This window comes from Gallus gallus, chromosome 3 (genome assembly GCF_016699485.2).
Source record: "Gallus gallus isolate bGalGal1 chromosome 3, bGalGal1.mat.broiler.GRCg7b, whole genome shotgun sequence".
NCBI classification, from domain to species: Eukaryota; Metazoa; Chordata; class Aves; order Galliformes; family Phasianidae; genus Gallus; species Gallus gallus.
In genome coordinates this window covers 1,114,261-1,137,145 of record NC_052534.1, presented here as the reverse complement: position 1 = coordinate 1,137,145, position 22,885 = coordinate 1,114,261, and the positions used below count along the sequence as shown (strand labels likewise).

Genomic DNA, 22,885 nt, shown 5'->3' with positions numbered 1-22,885 from the left:
GACAACGAGCACTGTTTAGGAACAGTACTGAAAAAAGAAAATGTTTTGTTTTTTTTTAAATAAACACCAGTGAAAGACCAAAACAAATGCTACGTTACCCTCAGTACATGTGTAACAATTAGGGGCTACGTCTCATAGTCCTTATTCCCAACAATATCAATAGAATTACCAAGTAATCCTCGGAGAGCTTTGGGATCAGACAATGGTGCGCTGCCCAGGTTTCACATAACAAGGTATCTCGATGCATCTTTCAACATCCTTAGCCCGAAAGTAAATTGGGTGGCATAGCAGTTCTGCGCTAAGGTAGAAGAGAAAAGGCTGCCGTACCTCTCTGTGCAGAAAGGCACCTTAATACTTAACGTGATTAATTACGGGTAGATTAATGACTGAGTCAACAATAATTCCCACATGGAGTGTTTGCATAGGAGTGTGTGGGTATGCTTGCAGTAGTATACTTGTGTGCAAAAATCAAACACAAAAACCGATCACATGTTCACAGCTGGAAACAGTGTTAGGCTTTATTCAGTAAGGTATAAGGCACTATCATTTAGCTCTCCCACAGCAGGAGGAAAAATGGTGCCACAGAAGAGAACTATCACATCAGACACACTCCAGGGGTCTCTTTTACCTACATTGTTCCTCTCCCAAATGTAGCTCTTTAAATTTTAAATAGAAAAAGAACACACAGAAACATTGTGTGGTAGAAAAATGTCACAGTGAAAAAACGTGGAAAACATTTCTCATTAAGCAAGGTAAATACCCCAAAGTTCACATGTTGCTTTGATGGTGCAATGTGAGCCTTTAAGACCTGAAGAAACACCCACATCAAAGTGTTGTCTTAAGATGGTGGGTCTTTAGTTCAAATATAGCCAAGTTGTACAATAGACGATGTGGTGAATGTCTACACTATTTTTATACCACTGAATAAAATATGGCAAAAATACAAGCTGGACAGAACACTCTACATTTGTTGAAGTTTATAAAATTCAGGGATGAAAACAGTGTATTTTCATATTTTTGTAGTGAGCTGTGCCTGAAATGCAGCTCAGGTTCATACTTCATACTTGTATTTAAAATACTGCCTGAAACATCCAGAAGGCTAAACACACAGAAGCAGGCAGAAACGCTGGCAAAGCACAAGAATCCCAGTAATGCAAGTAAATACACAATACATTTCTCTATTTGTTGTGCATTTCTTAGGGTAGAAAACATCCTGAGGATTCTATCACTAAGGAGGAGATTTCCTCTGGAAGGTCTTGGTTCATTGTGTCTCACCTTCCCTGTGTAAGCCGACGCTAGAGGATATTCCACTTTGAGCATTAATACCTTTTATAGGAGAAGTCCAGGATCTTAATGATGGTGTCTTGAGGAGCTATTGTTTACTTTTAATATTTGTCAAATTTGGTAGAAATTGAAATCTGAATAAATCATCATTCACATTGCCTAATACTTCTGTTAAATTTCAATGCAAGCCCCTTGAAACGACAGACTAATTAAAAACAGAGATAAAAAATACAAAATTATTGTTTAGCTAAGAGAGTGAAAAAAGTTTGCAGGAGAAATATTATCTGAGTGCAAATATGAACTGTCAGACCTACCTTCTCTGGTATTAAATTCCGAATAAAAATACATCCATTAAACAAAGGTTTAAAGATAAATTATTTAAAAATACATCAATAAAACATTAAGCAATGCTGGTTGCTAAAGAAATATTCTACAAGGCCAGGCAATCATACTGTTAGATACCTTCCTTAGCTTTCATGAAATCACAGAAGAAGAAAAAAAAATACATAAACCACTTCATGTAGCTCAGTGATGTATTATTTGATAGGGAACACTTTACTGCGAGTGTCCATTAACTGATGCTTACGCTGTAACTCACAGTATATGACATCCATATGAATCTCAAATGAATTCACTACTATCAATGCTGTTTAAATGAACACCATGTGGATTGGGGCTCTTTTTTGAACAGATGCAATCTGCTCATGTATGATGAGCTGTATCTGAACCGAAGGGGCTGCAGTTCGCTGGGTGCAAGGAGGATACAGAAAGGAGTATGGGAGGTTTGATCACAGTGCGGGAAGATCAGGATGGGTGGGGATCTCCTGTGAAATGGGAGAGAAAAAGCAACTACACAGGAAGATAACAACAGTCAGATATTAGCAATGATATCAAGAGCAGCAGGAATGCATACAGAAAGAGTAAGAATTGTTGCCGTGTATTGACAGAAGACAGAAACAATATACAAGGGTGAGAAAAAGACGCTGTTGAAAAAAAATTGGAGCAGACTGGGAGCGAATAGCCTTATGGTGTGTTAAGATTAGGTACTGATTGAGGACGTGTTGGAAAAACAACCTGTGAGGTAGGCTAATTGTGACCAAAGATAGGGATAAAAAACAGCCTGAAGCAATGGCACAAACTGATCCAGATTTGTTTCAGAGGGAACAGTGCAGGGCTGTCCTGGCATCCCAGGAGAGGGATCTCTCTGGCAATGGCCCCCAACAGCTGGAGATGACAGGAATAGAAACTACCAGGAAGAACAGCCTGTTTCTTTCATGATTAGCCAAGGTGAGAGTAGAAGTAGTTAAGGACCAGCCAAAAAGCTGGGGCTACTCCCACAGAATGTCACTGCCTGGCCACAGAGCTCCATTGGAGCTGCTACCACTCATTGTAGCTCACACTGCTCATTCTTCTCTTCCTAGCATTTCTGAAGCAGGTTGTCTTGGGCTTTGAAGAGTTTACTCAACAGTGAGACGAGCAAAGAAGAAGGAGGAAAAGATGTTAAGTTCCACTACTGATACAGCTCAGAAGTAGGACTGGTTGACTCAAGCTCACTGCCAGAACTGCTACTGCACTTCTTTTATTTATTTATTTATTTGGGAACATTCTTTAGGATAGGATTAATACCTACAAATACTGGCTGGCATAGAAAAACTGTGGGTAACCCAAACAGACAGAACCACTCTCATTCTTCAGAAGTGCAAACGTGCACTCCCACACAGAAAATGGAACTGCATATGAAAACACTGGTTCACAGGAGATAATGTATTTGTACTAGTCTTGTCCAGTCTGGACCAGGAGCAATTCCAGCCACAGATCAACCTGCAATCACCAAAATAAACACATTCCTACTGAGGGACAAAAGAAAGGACAGGTACATAGTAGAGTGGTGTCTGTTAATTCCCTCCTCCATTGTCTTCTCAGGAAAAAAGCAACCCTGAAATACATGACTCCATAAAAACATTTGTCCTTTCCTTGTGCCAGCATTTAAAAAATTGTTTTCTGCCTGTTACTGCTTTTGTTTTCCAATCATTCTATTAAGGTAGCTACTTTCTCAAAGGCATGTGCCAGTCTTCCCCTCAGACAAATATCCTTGCCAGAAGAACTAAGAAGAAGTCTTGAAACTGTCATAAAGTGAAACCCTCTCTAAAATAAAGTGTTTGATACATAGTTGAATGGCTTCAGACCCTGAGCAGCTTGCCTGGCCACCACTGCTTCCCCAGCCTGATCGTAGCTCTGACATTTTCCCTCTGGCACTGAGGACGACAGTACAGGATCACTGCCACCTGACTGTCTGCCCCATGGACCGCTCAGATAAAATTCCCACTGCATCTCTGCCAGCTGGTGTCAAAGCTCCTGCCTGGTGTGGGGCTGAGCACCGTCAGCGGTATGCTCCCACATGGAACACCCCTTTGGCTTCAGTTCTGGGGGCTGATGCTCAGTCCAAGCCTGCAGCAACCTGAGGTGCAGGCAGCGGGGCCCACAGGGGATGCACCTCAACAGGACATGCTGATTCCCACTGAAGCTCTGCAGCACAGGCATCCTGTTGGGGCCATCCTACCTTTTGTACCATTGGGTTAAAACTGTTCCATGCCATATTCTAAAAACACGTGAAACCATCAAAAAACTGAGATTGAGAAGGGGCATAAAAAAACCCTGACTGTTCCATAGTTAATGTTATATTCAACAGTAATTACTTAACACATACAAATCTCTACTGCATAACCTACAATTCTCCCACTTTGTCTAGGCTCCTTTGCTTCTACTTTAAATAAAAGAAATTCTTTTCATTTTGTCAAGAAAACTTTTCTCTACCTCACTACTGCATGACAAGGGAACAGATGGCAATTTAAGGGGAGAATTTATGAGAGCCACAATCTTAATGTTGCATAAAGAAAAGAAAAAGACTCGCATCAAAACCACTGACAAATGTACTTGCTAATATTAATGCACTCCCCATTCATCCAATATGCTTCCTAATTGCTTTTCTGTACATAATAATGTGGCACCTGCTGCTCAACATTGCAAGCGCATCAGGATTTCTCCAAAGTCAAACAGCTCTGCAACTGGCCCTCTCCCAGTGATAAATGTAGAGCACTGTATCACGCACAGTTCCTGTCAGTGGCATAATTAAAATTTTATACTTACAGAAAAAGATAGTAAACAATCAGTTCTTAAATGGATTCACAAGAGGAACTCTTGTTACAGCCAACTTTATAATTAGTATGCATCATGTAATGCTAATATGTCCATGACAAGAAAATAGGAAAAATGCAGAAACTCTGTTATTCTCTTTAATGCAATGTTAAACAAAACCAAAAAAAAAAAAATAGAAAAGAAAGAAAAAGAAAAAAAAAAAAAGAAAAAGGAAAAAAAAAAGGAAAAGAAAAAAGGAAAAAAAAAAGAAAAAGAAAAGAAGAAGAAAGCAATCAGCCTATTGTTATTTCAGTCTATTTCTGCTCTTCATTTTCCATTGAAAATAGCTCGGCACATTTTGCACTGGAATGATGGTTGCTCCCTAGTGCCACATCTCTGGAATTTTCAAACAGCCACTAGGATAGGTTTGCGCTTTATGATGTTTATTCATTTTAATTTTACATTAGACAAAAAAAAAAAAAAGTAATTTATTTTTAACAGAGTTACAGTCAAAATACACAATCTTTATTAGCTGACAAAACTCCCACTGACATATCCAAAACATTTAGATGTATTTTTCTGCCGATGTGGTTATGCAGCATCCAAAATGCGACATGCCATAAGAAAAAAAAAAAAAAAAAGCTTCCACATCAAGTGTCCTAAATTAACTCCTGAGCCTTACAATATTAGGCAGAACTTAATGCCATAATGCCATATGCTTTCTGTTTCACAGTGGTCACACTTCTATCTATCTGACATAGAATACACAGATATTTGCATAATGCATGTGTACTGAGTAGATTTTGGATTATAATCTGAATATTTATGAAAAAAATTCAGTACGCACATATGCATATTACATATAAGTTTGCTTACAAATACACTGTCTGCAACATGCATCCATGTAAAAATACATGCACATATGTATACTTTTGCTTAGTTTTCTAATAGTTTTGAAATAAATTGATAGAATAATTTGAGAAATGTAGCTCTGTAAATGCCCCAGAGAGCCACACGCTATTTGTGTGTATATTATGTGCAAATCCACAACCATTTAGTGCTTCAAAGTTTGAAGTTTGTATATATGTATTTTTAATTAAATAAAACTGGTTTGTATTTGTAAGTGCAACCTAGCTACTATTTTTAAGTTAGTTTTGTTGGTGGTGTTTTGGTTTTGTTTTGTTTTGTTTTATGGGGAAGAATTCATGGCTTCTGTTACTTAATTCCCAATAGTTTAATTTTCTACTAAGAAACTCAGGGGGTGAGTTACCCTATGCCACATTCAATAAATATATTTTAAAGTACTATTATTTATTATGGCCACATGACAAGCACGGGGTTGTAAAATAATGTTTCCAGTCTCATTTAATGAAAACAATATAAAAAAGAATAGAGAAGAAATATTTTCTAGAGCACAATATGAGGGGAGGAAAAAAAGAGAGAGAGAGATTTACTTTTACAAATGACAGTTAAACATAATACATGTTTGGAATATGTGCTGGCAGGGAGACAACTGAAAACGCACCCGATTCACAAAGACATACTGGTAGCCTGCTTAGAATATAATAGCCCAGAACTAAATCTTCTTTATCATCACTTGGTGTGATGATGTGCATGCCAAAAATTAAAATACCCTTCCAAATCACTGCTGCTGCACTACAGAAGTAAAGGTTTCCGAGCTGTGAAGCAATCCAGAGGTCTGAGGCACGCTTGCATTTACACAGCGTTCTTTTCTCTGTGCTTTTCAAACAAGAATTGTGGAAGATTATCTCCATTTATAGCTTCAACACTTTTATTGAGAGTGCTATTTCTTCAAAGGAATATTGCGGAACATCTTTTAAAAGCGTTCAGGAATCTGAAAACATGAATAGCAATGAATCCATTTATATATAAACATACTCAGTGTCCGCCTAACTAGGGCAATCACAAGCTTCATTCTTAGAAGCAACGTGAGGAATTCTGAAGTCAGGCTCCTACCGCTGAGTTACAGAAATGGCCCTATTTCAAAGGTCGGAACTGCATTTTCAAAACAAGAAAAAGCAAAATTTTTAATGTAAATTCCCACAAGCAAGTTGGTCACAGGGAATAAGGGAAACCTGACAACGTGTCTTCCAGCATTTTTTCTGAAGACAAATAAAACAACGGCTCAGTTACATGTATTTGAGGGAAGGAGCACAACTACTTCAGCCTTTTCTCACCTGGGAGAATAGGGCTATGTAAAAATAAGTAAAGAAATAAACTCAGGAAAGCAAAGGAGGTAACAATGCAATCTGTGACTGGGAACACCTTTCATTGCTACAAGGTGAAAGTGGCTCAGGCACAAAGGTCAATCCAAGCTTTCCATATGGGCTGTGACATGGAAGGGCAGGTATTGCTACAGACAGAGGGGCGGTGAAATTAAAAACACGTGTATTAAATGCCTTGCTGGTTTGTTTTCTGAGATGGGCCATTCATGCAGCACCTTAGCCCAGGACCACAGTGCCAACAGACCACGCCTCATCCAGAATTATTTTAACCAGCACCATGCACTGAGATGGTCCCTTGTCATCACTGCACCAATCCTGCTGCAGCTAAACCCAGCATCCTGCTGCCTTTACTGATGAGGAACCCGGTCAGCTCCCCTAAAATGGCCCAAATATTCTACAAGTGCTGCATTCACTGACAGAAGTAAAAATGCCCCTTATTCTCCACTCGCGACAGCACAGAAAGGGAATGGCATTCCCATGCAAATAACGGGGAGTGGCATTGAAGCACAGAGTATTTTTTCCCCTGCTTTAGAGGACCCCTCTCAGCAGGAAGCATTACATTGTAATGCAGATTTCCTGAGTTTCCAGACGAGGCCTTTGTCGATCCCCATCGGCTGTAGGAAGGAGTCAGACAGCACTCGCAATTCTATGAAGTGCTGTTTCAGATTAACCCAACTTCCATAACCTACATAATACAACACAAATATTAATACGCTACAGTTATTTCACCTAATTCCTGTTTCATCGTTTTAGCCTAAGTGCAAACTCGCATCGTGTTCTTCAGTCCTCTAATACCAGATGTACTTGGCACAATACGGCAAATGAAAACATGCACTCAGCTAATTAAAACACAGTTAGAAATCTATCTCAGCAGAGCCAAACCGAACCCCTCTGTCTCTGGCAAGGACCATTTCTTAATCCTGATGGGATGACTTCATGTCACTGGAAACTTCTTCACATGAGAAGAGCTCCAGTTTGTACCGAACGTGGCAGGCTCGGAGGATGAGCTGCTGGAAAAGCAGCTCTGAGGAGAGATCCAAACTCCCTGTCCGTGGTGCTCATTTCCGACTGTGTCACACCAGGCTGAGGCTGCAGCAAAGAGCACTCGCCCTTTCCGCACAAGACCTCTCCCCATGACTGCATGGCTGTAACCTGCAGTTGGATTCCATGATCCCAAGTGGTCCATTCCCACCTCAACCACTCTGTGATTCTGCACTCCTCTACAAGTGCCACGCTGTCCTACAGTGCCTTGCTGGAATCTGATCGTTATCAGGAAATAACTTTCCTTTGAAAATGAAGCAAAACAACAACAAAAATAGAAAACTTTCAGCATACCTAGAAAAGAAATGAAACTATGGCTTGAGTCTGTAATTCAGAAGATTAGAAAAAAGAAGGCAAGAGGAAAAAAACACAGATCAAAAATCTATTCATTTAAAAACAAAAAAAAGTCAGGTGATTTGCAGCCTTACCTCATGATTTTTTAATGCTGGGTTTCCAACAATGCAAATGCTATCATGAGTAATAATAACATTTTAAAGGAACAACAGTGGTGCTTGTGAAGAATAGGAAATCAAGATTTTTTGGCAGAAGGGCCATAGATGTGGAACATACTGTCACAGCTTATTAGAAAAGTCACAAATCTTGCCACATTCAGGGCAATACAAGAGCCATTGTGTCACAGAAATTCAAATACCTCCAGGATATGGGTAAGCAGAGCTAAGGAGGAGAAAGAAAAAAAAAGAGGAAAGAGACACAAAAATAGTTCAACTAAGTGACTAAGAAATCATTCTGGAAAAACAATGATAAAGAATCTCTTCCAGCTTCTCACAGAGACAAGATATTGCAGGACTTGTCTGTTTTTCAGAACATCTATTTTCACTTCCTCAAAGCAAATGCACTCATACAAGTGCTATCATTTGGCAAAACTATTCTTTACTGATTTCACTCCTTTTAGACTTTCCTAAACTCTTTTTTTTTTCTTTTTTTTTGTGAGGATGAAATTAAAACCACCATTACACAGTGTAAATATGAACTCAGGTCTGGAAGGCACACAGCAAAAACCGACATGCATTTCAAAGTATAATCTGCAAAGATTTCTTCGTGTTGATTTTGGGAGGGCTTCCTGTGAGATGAAAGGTCCTGCTAGCAGAAGCAGAGCTGAGGGATGATGTCTCAGCCAACATTTCTGTCAAACCTGCCATGCTCTACAGAGGCAATGAAGTCCGGGCTGTACCTGCACAGTCATCCCCCCACTCCACCCTCTAAAAAAATAAAATAAAATAAAATAACCACATTTGGGTATGCCTATGAGGCACACTAAACCCAAACACCACTTGGACAGATTTTCCCCTACATTAGTCACAAAACTTAAACAAATTCTAGAACTCCTCCATTCAGACTGATACAAACGAGTTGTAAAATCATCACACCAGGTATGAAGTGCAGAGCCTTTCTTGTCAAGTAGTATAAGTTGTCAAAACAAGCAAGGCCTTCGGTTATCACACTGACAAAATAACAATATGATATTTTAAAATTTAGCATGAGCAATGATTCAGAAAAAAATGCATTTTTCATGTCATTATTATTAAATCCATGTTAAATGCATTATGCGCTATGTCATTTTCCACCAGCTCTGCCATTAACTCCATAACAGCTGGTGCTAACTGTACCAAATTGTAATATAATGAGCTCATATATTGTTAGCAATTACAGAGTTAAGTTGAATAAATCCTGTGAGTACAAAAATCAATGTGCTTTCTATCTAACAACAACAACAAAAAAGGTAAACGCCCTAATCAAAAATTGCCATGGATTTATAAATATATAAACATATATGGCACCTGTAAAAGATTATATATATAAAGCAGCAACAAAGAAAAATCACAGTAGAAAAAACATCTTGAGATTTTCTTGACTGCACTCTACCAGCCTGCACCTGGGACCGAATCCCTCACACTGCCACTTGCTTTACATAACATGCTTTATCTTGCTTGGATACTTTGCCAATTCCAAATTCAGGCTGCATGCTGGTAAATGGATTTACCCCTGGAGCTGTTTATATCAAAAGTGATCAAGTATTCATCAAAAAGTTCTCCCAGTTCCACACCATCACCTGCTGGACTTTGCTAAACCATGGCCCTATGTCACAAGGGAGCAAAAAACAGCAGTGAGGGAATTGACCAGGAGAATGGTCACCATGAGCAACCAAACCCATGTTAAAGAGAAGCGAATACACCTCTAACACTATTAGAATACTATCAATTTGTTCTAAAGTAAGAGCAACAGGCTGCACCAGAACGATTCTAATGGCAAACAGCAGATCTCAGCAGACAGCTTACTTTGTCCTGGGACATTCATTTCCAAACAGACTGCATGTAGAAGCTGTACCTTTCCAGAACAAGAGCAGAACCTGGCCCTGCAGGGCCCCACGTATTTAGGGAAGTGACTGCAGTATTAGCCAGCAGCCACACTCCATGCAAGAGGCATTTGTCCCTGCAAGAGGAATTTATGGGAGTAGGTGAAGTTATAGAACATTTAGGGCTGAAAATAAATTTTCAATAACTCTAAAAGATACAGCTGTGCCTAAGTATATACACATGCATACACTGGAGTGTTAGTCTGTAAAATAAACAACAGCACTTCCCTCTGGATTGAAACCCAAACCTCAGTAGTCCTCAGCCTTAGCACATGGGTTTAGCCTTTTTAAAGAGACTACTGGTTTTGCACACTTCAGATTTTAGGAGCACAAACAAAATGCTATTACTGCTACCAATTCTTGAGGAGTTAGCACTTACAGGAAAACAGAACCTTCTAAGAGTCTCCAGACTGAGTATCCTAGGTCTGAAGTCTTGGGACATCTTGGCAGTTTCTGCAGCTCCCCAAACCTCAGGTTACTGCAATGGTTTCCCAGCCCTCACCCCAAACCAGCATCCTTATTTCCTGAAACAAAGCTCTAACACTCCTTATCCATCATTATGAACTCATTAAGACTTTCACTGAATCATTCCAGCACCTTCCCTGGCATCATTACCAGACACTGAAGCATTGTGCCCTCTCTTTGATGGAATTTCACAACTCTGCCTCATCCCCATCCATCCACTCACATGTTAATGCATCACTGGCAGCCTGGAGATCTTTGATAGTTATGACAAGTCCCAGACTGCCAGGCCACAATCTCCTCTCTCAAATCCCTCCTTTAGATCCCTCTCTGCCACAGTGCTTACAAAGCAGCATCCAATTCATTACAGCCAGCTGGGCAGATCCTGGCATGTGCTGCATCCACAAACACAATATTACATTAAAATCCAATGTGCATAAAAATGTAAGGGGAGGAGGGCTCTCTAGGAAAAAGAACGTTTTGTTCAATGAGTTGATGCAGTTGACGATAGCGGACGTGTTCATTTCTTAGCTCTACCATTGTAGTTTGATAAAGGAGATTACCTAATGCTTCTGTCTCTCGCATCTGTATGGCAACTAGAGCAACACACCTACCATAAAAATGTATCCATTTTAATGAGACCCTCCTCTTAAAACAATTAGCTGTCAGTTATCCTACCATGGACCTAATCTGCAGCAGGAACCAATTCCTACAATACATATGCACAGAAAACAACCAACCTCTCCCACAGTTGCAAAAGATAGACATTACTGAAGAAATACAGGGGAAAAAATATTACAGCAGTCTTAATACTGTATAAACACTAAATAAATAGATATAGAGATATACAAACACAGGAGCACATATTAAAAATGTGCATGTGCCTGTTATCCATGTACATGTATACATGCTCAGATTATTACATAAAATGACATGGAAACATTACAGTAATGACGATGATAAAAAAAAAAAGAGTATGTAATGCTGTGGGTTGAAGTCTATATGCACATTTTATTTGCTTGAGTTACAGTGAGCTGTGACTGGCTATGACATCTGACCACAGTGCAATCTCCAATAAACATAAAACAATGTCTGTACTGCCCCTTTAAAGATATGTTTTTCATTCATTCCGTAGGACTGAAATGTGTTCTAATGCTTCTGAAGGGTTTTAATAAATATGAGTATGTATAAAATGCTGCTGCTCATTCAATTACTAAATCACCGGTAACAGCTGCGGCGCGGTGATCTCTTTTGAAATAAATTATGTCATGGTGATTACCTAAAAAGTGAGGTGCATTTCTCGTATGATGTTGTATGATGCATTATAGATTAAATAGTGTGCACATTGTGTATTTATTCTACAGCTAACATTGAGAAAAGTGGGTAGAATATACAGTTAAGAGATACACACGTGCCACTTCTGTTATATCGTATGTTCCTCTGTGGGAAGGACACGCATATACTGTTTTGATTCCTATGTTAAATTTGCTCGTTTCATCAGTCAACATTTCCCTTCCTTAGGACTGATCATGACTTTAAGAAAAAGCAGGGGTTTAGTCTCTCTGTTTCATCCTGTGCATTATCATCATAACATTAATCTCTCTGGAATGGATTTCGTTTTATCTGGTTGCATTTCATGGCAGTGTAAAAGTGTAAAAAATGCACTTTGATTTTCCAAGGGTACATTAGCACCTAACATTAGTAAAGGGAGAAGTAAAGCTCTTGTTTTAAATAAATTTAACAGGCGTGTTGGCATGAGAGGGAAGGCCATAACATGAACATGCCTTTATTTTTGCATTAACTGATTTTATTTTCGTAAAAAGAGATTCTTCTATGCCAGCAAGGTACAGGATTGCTGTTTCAGTAAGGGATGCTTTCCACTTAAATAAGGTAAAATATGCTTTCATTATTAGAAGTTCAAACGAGTAATTCCCCTCAAAACAATACACCATAATTTACGTGCACTTTAATGGCAGTATTTTAGAGAGATCTGAAAATAACAGGGCACTAACATGGTGCAATTGAATAGAAAACAGAAGTCATTACAACATAAAGCAGAAGTTTTCTGAGAAGTCACAAAAAAAAAAATATATATATATATATAAGAAATATATAAAAACAATTAAAGGGAAAGAAGAAGAAAAAATATTCCATTTCTATTAAATGTATTACTGAAGGGGTTCTTTTGACTGTGCTAAGGTCAAACACTAAGGACTATGAACATCATAAAATGATCTTTTTAATATTATAAACACACTTTCAAACACTCCGTTAAACTTTCCAACCACTGGCAAAAAACTTTTATCAACTTTATGTCTTAAAAATGAGACTTTCTGTGGCAGGCCTCTACAGATCAGTATAAATTCAATCCAATTTAAAGCACAGTAACGACGTGGGCAGTCTCACACTATTACTTTCAATGGGATAGAGTCCCTAAGGATGACATAGACTTAGTCCCATTGAAAGTAATGGGGTAAGCAATCACATGCCATTACTTTCAAGGAGACTCAGTCTATACTATCCATAATAACATGGTAATATAAATCTGTACTGACTCATCAGCATGAAGAATGAAAATGTAGAAGAATGGCAAAGCGGCAAACGTGCACCCTGAGACAAAAAACAGCCCCTTGGTTTCTCTGCATCCATAACTCATCAATGTTGAAAGTTTATTACGGGAGAGCTAAAAAGGCACAGGCACGCAAGGTGAGACGTTAAAACCAAGATGAGGCTTCGGCATTTTATGGTATTGTTAGTCTTCACTGCTTCCACCACCTCCCTCTTGCCCCCCTTCAAGGGCTATACAAATAATTCTGGTCCTTAAAGTCCTCAATTTAATCTTTTTGACTTTCTGACTCCAAAATCAAGTATGAAAAAAGTCTTTGTTCATGGAGAATGCTCCCCTAAAAAGCCATCTGTTTTTTGCTTTTCCCACCTTTAATGGACAACACAGCTACAAAGAGTCTCTACAGTCTTCCTTTCTGAAAATCAGAGACATTAATAATATATTAAAAGGATAGACAATCCTGAACAGGTGGACAGGGGGGTGGCTGATCCATTACTGTGCAAATACCTTGGTAATGGCTTGTAACGACTTAAGATCCACAACACAAAGAGATAACAAAGCTCTGCCATTAAAAGAGACACTCGTTTCTGGCCAGTAAATTTTCCACAGATTAATAGAAAAGACCAACTCAAATCCTCGTCTTGATCTAACAATAATGCTCAAGTTAGTAGGGCTCAAGAGTAAAGCCATTGGTAACAAGTAAAGCAGATCACTCTGCTCTGTGTCTGTCGGGTGGATATGATGGTTTGTTGTGATGAGGAATTTGCTGCAGTCTTCAGTAGATCAGCCAAGAGCATTTCTGCAATACCCAAACAATATCTCAAGTCCCCCATTGCTAACCTGACAATATCTTTACAGAGAACACTACAAAGAACACATAGTCCACGTATAAGACTTTTTATTTTTCTTTCTCTGCCACATTCCTGGGAAGTTAAAAAAAAAAAAAAAGTGAAATGTTTTAATTTATATACACACATATGTATTAGAACATTTCTCCCATGTTGAAGAAATGGAAATTAAATCCTCTAGCTACAGAGAGGTAACTGAGTCTTTGCATCCCAGAAATTGTTTGAAGGATAAAAACGAGAGCAAATCACAGGCACCCTAAAAGTTTGGGTAGGAATCACTACTGGCTTTATTCCTTTCAGACACATAATGGTTTTCAAAAGTTACACTGCTATGATGCAGCCAATCAGAGTGTAGTGCTTGCTGCATTATAACTGTCAAAGAAAACTCACCTTGCTGAATTCAGAATGGATTTTGAAGTGGAAAGCAGGTGGATAAACTACATTTTGAAACACAACTGGAATATAATACAAAAATTAAAATAATGTAACAAAATAATATAATATAAAACCAAAATGTGAGCATCATCTGAAAGTTGTTCTGTAACGGTAACTCCTGAATTACAAAAAAAATGGGTGGACATGAGCTAGATTTGGTTAAACTTAAGGTGTAGAAAACCTCTACAGCTATCATGGAAGGCTTGCTTCAAGAACTCCCATGTTTTTCAATTCAAGGATACTTTGCAGACTCATTGCATCTTTCAATGCAGCCTCTGCAAATGCTGTTTTCTCTGAAATTCTCAAATCCCTGCAGTTAGATAGGATCCCTCACCGAAATAAGCATTGATTTGACTGTTGACACTTCACAAATTTTAGCTTGCTCTTCTAAGTTAAGAACTAGGCCAGTTCTCAAAAGGGCATATTTTAACATACATAATCATAGCAATTTCACAAGCATAACATTGTTATGCTTACACTGTAAACATTTTAATACACTACCAGTTTTATCTGCTTTCTCCAATACTATAGAAGGTGCTGCTTTGTGCATTTCATAATCCTGAAGTTCTAACCAATTGCTTTCTTCCCTTCTTATGGCTATACCCAGATTTCAGTATTCCAACACGAGCTAAAAAGTATGAAGAAAGAACTGATGGATTGAGAAAATCTTGATATGACAGTTCCTTTCTTATTACATATCTACACTGCAGTCTCTCTCGTTTCTCTGCCTTTCTTTAGGCAGCAGTTTACCTCTCTAAAAAATCCATACAAGAAGGATATAAAAGAATAAAGCTCCTTTCAAGGAAAGGAGAAAGAAGGAGGGCTATGATTTTTTTTAAAATCATTTAAACACTTACGAAGAGAAAAATATTATCTCAGCATATTAAGTATTGAAATTAGAGCACATACAATTCTAGTCTGAACGAGACCAGTCAAATCTGAAACAGTGCAGATGTAACATAAAGTCGTAGTACAGCAGTATGATTTGTTCCTAAATATTGTTCTGCACGTTTGTGCACCTGCATCTTTGCAAACAATTTTCATGCAATGAAGAAAAGCTTTGGCATACAAGGTCACATTTTTAGAAACAGTTTGCACTGAACTGAGACATACTTGGAACAGGGTGAAGAACAGAAAAGGGCACGGAATCTATTAAAACAAACTATCGTACTTCTAAGCGATTTAAGGTTAGGTATAATTCTATGACTAAGAATCAAAAAATAAAGGAGAAATAAAATATAGAGGAAGCATAATGAAAAGCGCCAGATTTTGTGCAGAAAGTGTGTTATTTTGTATGTAATGCTAAAGCATGGCTGTACGATTCTTACCACTGTCTTAGCACAAAGAAAATAGTATTTTCCTGAAAAGTTAGGAGAATGATTGCCTGAACAAAAAGCAAAAACCCTCGAAACCCTCCACACTATTTTCCTGAGGCTTCTTTTTTCCTTTTAAACACGAGGTACACAGAAATCCCTGGGAGGATGCGCGTGCCTTTCTGGTCCTGTTCTCTCTGATAATTTCTGTTTTCATGTGCGCTTCGACAGTCCAAGCGTGGCCATGTCCTGACTGCTGAATTTTTGCTTGTTTTTTGTATTTTTTTTTATTTAATCCAAGGTGGTGTTTGAGCCCATGCTCAGATCTATGACCGTATGTTACCAGCAGGCACCATACACCTCGTAACTTCATCTGCTATGTTCTGATGGAATAACCGATTTTACAATAGCCACCAGGCAGATCACCCAGGTATCTGAGGCAGGAGTGAGCCCTGACATCTCTCTTGCTCCCACAGACCCTACACTTGCCCCTTTCTGCATGGTTTCAGCCTCTTGTATTGAAATGATGTGGGCTGCAGAGTGAATTTTGATTTATTTTGTTCTTGCTTTCAAACGGAGCGCCAAATTCCTTTCGTTTTTGGTGGATCTGAAGTATGGCATTAATAAAGATGGGGTTTTTTGGTTTGCATATTTTAAGATCAGGAAAAAAATATTCAGTAAATAAATCATTCATACATTAAGAATGATTACCAGTGTGTAAAGTGGAATGCTGAATTACCTCGGATATATTACCCACAATGCTTTTCAAGGCGGCAGCTAATTAGCAGGAGAAAGGTCATGCAAAAAATAATGTGATCAGAAGAGGTTGAAAGGAAAAAAATAGCCACATATTTGGACATAAACCAAATTTCCTTTTTGCCACTGTAACTGAAAACCATTGCTTCAATATTTAATGAAATGCTTATGTTGCAGCACCTGGTCGCATTGTCAGCACTGCCTAACCACTGCCTCCCCTGTGGGTCATTACTGCAGCCATCTGAAAGGGGGCAAACTGTTCATCGACTACAATAATGCCAGTCTTTAAGAATCTACAGCTACAAAACAGCAGGAGACAGAGTTACTTTGGCTCTGATCTTGGGAAAAATGGCTGGGGGCAAAATGCTGTTTCCTACCATCAGAGACTATACAGTTAGCAATAATTCTGTAAGTCAAAGCCCGTGCACAAGCCCCAGCTTGGCTGCCCTGTTTTGCTTTCCTTCCTTTGCAGAAAGCCAGCAACTCCTGGTGAGAGATCCTTGTCAACAGGAAAACAGTAGTTCACACTACCCTGCTAATGATCCAATGCATCAATAGCTCAAACAATCACAACAAGCAGATGTCCTAAGTTAATATAGACTTTCCTGGGATTTTACTTGTGAAACACGGCTTTAAAAGGCATTAGTCTTTTGTCCTCGCTAGAGCTCTGCTAAATCCTGGCACCAATTCCTTGGGTATGTGAACCCCAGCCTAATGGAATTTAATTACTTTAGTGGTATTAATCATCTGTACAGTAGAGCAAAGAGTATTTTATTACCACTTTTAAGGGTTATCGGCACATTTATTTCAAATGAACTGTCAAACTGCGTTACGTGTAAAGCATGCCAGCCTGGAATCCGGCAGCGCAGGTGAAAAGACATTTGCTGCTTGCAACTCTCTGACATGACGAGGATGCCTCTGCCTAATGCAGGAATTGTGGATGCAGTTTATTCAAAACAAAAAACAAGCTATCATCGATTGTAATGATTTCTCTTTGCTCTTGTTGGGTGTTTTTTTTTTTGTTTTTGTTTTTTTTTTTTTTTTTGTTAACTTCCAATTTCTGTCAGCTTCACTCAGAGCTGCAATGACTGCTCTTTCCTGAGGAGAACAGCAGCACCAGTTGGCACCAAATAACCTGTGACACTATTACAGGATTAGTTAGAGGAGAGCAATACCAGTCTGGTCCATTATCTAGCAACAAGCAGTGGCTCAGTAACGCAGCACTTCTGTAATTCACTTACATACCTAAAACCCTTTGTATCCACATAGATGAAAAAGCATGTTTTCATTCATTGCTACAGTTTGCAAAAAAAACCCCAAACAACCCATTAATCTACGTATTCTTAAAAGATGCTAGTCAAACCCTCAGCCCCTTACATGAAAAGATGCACGTTACTACAGGTTTGCAGGCCCAGCAACCCCAAGCAACATTTTTGCACACTGCAAACTTGCAGTAGTACCTAAAATCTAGCAGGAGTTAACACCCACTGGTACCTCTTAAATCCTTTCCTCTGAAGTTTCTTGTTTTGTTTGGCTCTTGGACTCCTCGTGATTCGGAGATCTATCCCACACCTGATTAAAGCATATTGTTTTGCACTCATCGTCTCTCAGACATTTTGCACTGAGCAGCAAATGAGAGCAATTTGTGACACAAGATACTACGACATGTGGGAAAGACACATAATTAGTGTCAGAATGAATGCATTTGCTTTTTAAAGCCTATTTGTCCTACGATTTCAAATGAATCAAGCTGCTACGTCTCTCTCAACAGCTCCATGCTGCTGTATAATGAATTAAAAGCTAGTGTTGCAAAAATGTGCAGGCTTCAGGAATAAAATGACTACTGTATGCATCTCAAAACCAGGGATGAGAGGATCTTAAAAGGCTCTAAACTCTAATGTAGCCTATTTTAAAGCTTCCCAAAAAAACTATCCCATTTCACTAAACAGAGAATTCTCAAATGAAATCGCCGCTTTCCGTGACAGATTACTATGAATTTACAAAGCCACTCTGAATCTTGTCTTTTTAGAAGGAAAAGATCGTAGTTCCATCCTCTTGCTCTGTCCATATCACTCAGGTCTGAACCCCCAGCACTCAGCTCACAGTGGCATATCTCAGTGCCCAAAGACACAGCTCTGTGGCCTCCCTGGAACCTTTCTTTCTTCTCACCAGACAAATGTTCTCATCCCTTACAGTGTCCTTCCTCTCCTGACCAGATGTCCACACTAACCTCCCTCCTAGAAAAAGCACAGTCAGTGATGCTCTTACGCAAGCATCACTCACACAGGGTCAGCTAGAACCGTCCCCAAGGAAGAAAGGGAACTTCAGCCTCCCCTGAATTAACACATTGACTGTGACTCTTTACTGAGACTGTTAACCCCAACACTGTGGACTGAAAGCCATCTGTATTAATGCCTTATCTGAGAATGGGAATTAGCTTTTGACCAATTAGAACAAAACTGTCTCGGCTCCCCTTGTGATTGCTTGTACTTTTTGTCTTCCAAAGCCTGATTACGTTCTTCTGTGCAATATGGTCCATATGCTATGCCTCTTTTTCTAAAATACTGGTGCTTCACTTTTCCATGTTTTACAGATTTTCAGTAGAGTAAAAAGAAGACAGAAGTATGACTCTCGCCATGCTCTTCTCCATGACCCTAAAAAGGAGTTAGGAAGTCCATGACAGGAACCCAAGACAGCATCACTTTTCCATTAGTACTCTTGATTCATTCCTCTTTCTATTAACTGTGGCTGTTTGAAGCAGAAAAAAATAACTCTTTAAAAGGCCATGGGGCTCTCCTAGAATTAACTGTCTGAATAAGTCCAAATAATGAGGCTTTGATCAAGGGAATAATACCTTAGTGACACAAGAGAGAGATTATCTCCTACTCTGCTGCTGATGACACCAAGACTGGCACACAGCCGAGAGACAAGGACTGATACTGAGTATATCTCATCTAACAATCCTGGGGACCCCTGTTCCACCATTTCCCCCAGGAAGCCCCTTCAGAATCAGGCCTCTTGCAGCCCAGACTCCAAAATGACCCTGTGTTTCCCCACTGCAGCTCAGCCTTCTACAGCTGCAGAGGGACTACCTATTTTTCAAACCCAGCCAGCTACATATACAGCTAGATGACCTCATCAGCTAATAGGAAAAGACGATTTTTAAATGCCACCTTATGACGAGGTAACAAAACAAACAGACATGTTATTATGAGGTAAATGTCTCAAATGCAGCCTGAGATACTAGGCACAGCCAGATGCCTTCAGTGACCCTGAAAGAATGTTATCTTAATGTAATGCACACTTTCGAGTTTCCTGATGTTTAATACATAAAGTAGCCTCAGACAGAAGTTCAGGAATAGTTATGACATATCCCATATGGTAAGCACAACACTGAACTAGTAAGTGCTTCACTTCAATTCCCAGGAAGATACCACAAGACCACACACAGGTCATATTTATCACATTTCATCCAAAGCACCAGGCATCGCGACTCAAGCCTGGCTGCAGTGATCACACCATCAAGTCTTCATGTGGATTCAGAAGGTGTTTACTTATGGAAAGAGTATAGATTGAAGCTGTACGTAAAGGAATGCATAATTTACTTCAAAGAGGAAGTTGAACTTTAAAAATTATACTGGTAAGTCACTTCTTTTTTTCCAGGAAAAAAAGGGAATGTTTCTTGCCCTGTTCTCAGCACTTTGCCTTCACTCCAGTAAGCCTCAGGCCATCATTTTTAGCAATCATGGGGTTGCACAAGCTAAACACAGGGAATTATAACCATGAAGTTCAAAGTACACCTCTATTAAATTCCAAAGGAACTATTAAAAGCAAGCATTTGATGCACCGGGAACGTCAAGACTTTCATATGAGCTGAACTTTACAGAAATGAGCACTCAGTGAAGTCAATGGAATTACTTACAGCACATGAAGTCAAATGTGCATGCATCTCAGGAAGCCATTCACAGGTTACAGACATCCCTTAGTACTGCTCATTGCTCAGCTGCCTCATCATATCTCAATGCTGGCCAAGGTGTCCTTTCATTAAAAGCTGAGAGTCTGGCCCATGCCTGATGTAGTATAGCTTATCCTAACCAGTGGATGCTTTTAAATGGAAACCTACATCAGCCCAAAGCTGCTTTCCCTTTCAGTTCAGGTTTTAGCAGGTGTTTTTTTTCATTTGTTTGTTTGTTTCACGTACACAATTAACAGTTCTTAGAGGTTTCTTTTTTTCAGAAATAAGATAAAATGATGTTTGGTACCATGGAAGACTCTGTGATGTGCAAAGCTTACCTGAACATTGTTATGATCACTGTCTTCTTGTTGTTTGCTGACCCCACAGGGCTGTGGCTCTCCTTGCTAGCTCTCCTCATAGTAATCTGGGTTCTCCACAAATACCCAACTCCAAAATCAAACCCACGGTTATTATTCACTGTAACTAAGGCAGGACTATGTTATACGTCAGCAGCATTGCTTTTTTGGTCTTTCATTAATGCTCTGAGAGGTGGTGCCAACAAGGCCTGGGTTTGGCAGCAGAAGGGAAGAGCAGCAGAGGAAGAAGTACACACAGGCACCAATCTGCAGTTCTGGAGCCTTGGGAAGGGGCCAACTCTGGGCTTCACAGCACACAACACACGGCAGCAGCCTTTTGTCTCTGGGCAATGGGTCTCCGAGGTCATGCGTGCACCAAGCTTCAGCATTCCGTACTAATAATCATGGTCTGCAAAAGTATTTGCATCAAGTCTGTAGCCTCCCCTTGAAGAAGGAGGTTTCCTGCAGACACCAAGAGAGTGACCAGCGGAACCATGGTTCTGCAGAAAGAATTGTGCCTTGGGTCCACAGGCAGGTTAGGCTTCTGTGCACAAGTAACAGGGCCCTGAGGGTGTGCCAAGGTACACACAGCTTCACAAGAGCTACTAGAGGCTGAAACCCTGAACCATGTCCCAGGCTGCAACCCAGTGACCTTTTTCATCCAACGTAATAGCTGGCTGATGACTAACTTCAATTAGTTGTGCAAGAAAACTGCAGGCTGCTGACTCAACTGAACTATCAGCATGACAGAGGCTCCTCTTAGACTGAACTGCAAGATGGCTGTGCAAATGTTTCCAATAAGAATGGGGGAAAAAAAAAAAAGCTATTCATCATAAGTGTGTCTCCAACAGAAAAACACCCCAAATTCAAAGCATTGCAGAGGTTAAGAACACGGCCCCACAGCTCCAGCCAAAGGACACAAGTTAGGAGGCATTCACAGTGCAACATTGATAGAAAGAACTGTGAATATTTTGCTAACAGTAAGCCCCATTTAGATAGTCAACCCCAAACAAACTCTCGCCAGTTATGTAATAAATTAATTTACTTTTAAAGTCTTTACAGTAAATCTAATCATAACAAAGGTTCATAGAAAGAAGGTAGAAGTGATTTGGAAGAAAAAAAGCGGTTGAAATTAAAACAAATCCTTGAATTTTTTTAAAGATTTGTTTCGATCTGACCTTTCAATTTTTAATTAACAGTAAAATAATCAATGATAGATTAAGAGTGCTTTGATGTTCTTCACAGAAATCTGAATTATTCTGAAGTTAAACCACATCACTTAATGCGACCACTCAGTCTCTGAAACACTTTATTAGAAAGTAATTGTTTCTCATCCACTGATTTGTAAGAAATACCTGCAGTCACAGCACAGCCAATACAAAAACATCCAGACGCCATTTTAACAATCAGGTTCTGTTTAGGACCTTCAGGACTGTTTCCTTGATTCTTAGCAGATTCTTTCAAAGATATGTATCTCCTCTAATTTGTGTGAGCCCAGTGTTCACACACCTGGGTTGCTTCTGCACTGGGAGAGCTACATGGTTTTGATGAAAAACTATTGGAAAAACAGGTAAAGAAAGAACCAACCATCTGTCCATAGAAGCAAGCTGGCCTATGTGGTGGGAACTAGAAAATGGATCCTTAGGTCAACACTACACTTGCAGGTGTCTGAAGAAGGGCTTCTGTGCTTGAAAGGTGCTCTGGGACATCAGCAGTTGTACAGAAAACAAATGCCAGCTATCCCCTCAGATTTCGTGCCCTTCTCAGAGTCTATAGTAATATTGTGGAATTCTAAGGAACACCAAGGGAGTAACATCTCTATCACAGTCTTTCCTTCATAGAGGGTAAGCAGTGCATAGACCCTTAGGTTACTCCCAGCACCCTTAGAAAGGAAAAACCCAAGAAGCTTGGGGAAAAAAAAAAAAATCACAGATATTGATGGATATGATGATGGTGATGATGGACATAAATAAAGTCATTTTTGAGAGTAAAAGGCCAAGTGGATAAATCAACCAACCAACAAAGCAAACAAACAAACAAACAAACAAACCAATAAATAAAGCATTGGAGATCTGGTTCCCTGGAATAAATTGAAGACATTGATTCCATGTTTC

At 39.4% G+C, this 22,885-nt stretch overlaps 1 long non-coding RNA gene and 1 other non-coding gene across 5 annotated transcripts in view; both read right to left on the bottom strand.

Moving 5' to 3' along the window:
- The window catches only part of LOC101748294, a 414,590-nt gene that overhangs the window by 360,323 nt on the left and 31,382 nt on the right, over positions 1-22,885 (bottom strand). The gene's annotated exons all lie outside the window — the stretch shown is intronic.
- MIR7463 (microRNA 7463) lies at positions 12,991-13,052 on the bottom strand. The gene has a single exon (NR_105631.1). It is a non-coding gene; the product is annotated as a microRNA 7463 (primary transcript).